This window comes from Aplysia californica, unplaced genomic scaffold (assembly GCF_000002075.1).
Source record: "Aplysia californica isolate F4 #8 unplaced genomic scaffold, AplCal3.0 scaffold01363, whole genome shotgun sequence".
Taxonomy (NCBI): Eukaryota; Metazoa; Mollusca; class Gastropoda; order Aplysiida; family Aplysiidae; genus Aplysia; species Aplysia californica.
In genome coordinates this window covers 122,016-122,824 of record NW_004798633.1, presented here as the reverse complement: position 1 = coordinate 122,824, position 809 = coordinate 122,016, and positions in this window count along the sequence as shown.

Genomic DNA, 809 nt, shown 5'->3' with positions numbered 1-809 from the left:
AGTTGTGATTCCGTAGAGATATATTGTATTGAATTGTTATAGTTGTGATTCCGTAGAGATATATTGTATTGAATTGTTATAGTTGTGATTCCGTAGAGATATATTGTATTGAATTGTTATAGTTGTGGTGATGTATTTGGCGGAGCTTTTATTCTTTAGAACTATAATCATGAAATGAATTATTATAATGGAAACAAAATGCAAGTGACTGTTGTTTCAATCAATGGCAAAATTATGGTGAAAAAATAAAGTCTAAGAGCTTTTCTTTTTCATTGTAAGCATAAAGTCTGATAGAGATTTTCAAAGGACAAATAATTATTTTTTGTGGGAAAAATTCAAGATGAGTACCTCAGTATCTTTGGATGTCAGAGACAATATGGTTTGCCATCTGTTGTAGTTGTGATTCTCATTATACCTTATTCTTGTTTTGGTTATCAAGTTCATTATACTCAAATTAATGGAAACATACATTTGGTTGCTATCTTATTTCCTCTGACGTGATTAGACATCATGTTCCCATCACATGCCTGGGCAGGATCAATCTACCTTTGTTTGTATTCCATTGTTGATCCACAAGTCCTCCTATGGGAGGTTTAAGGGTTTTCTGTGTAGCAATGCTATGTGAACCGTGGGTGGGCAGGAAAACTGACATTGATCTTTTATTTTATACTCTCTTGTAAAAGGTTATTGAATGTATTAGTGTTGTACACACGTTTTCATTTGTGCTTTGGTATACTATGTGTGTCCATGTGTGTGTCCATGTGTGTGTCCATGTGTGTGTCCATGTGTGTGTCCATGTGTGTGTCCAT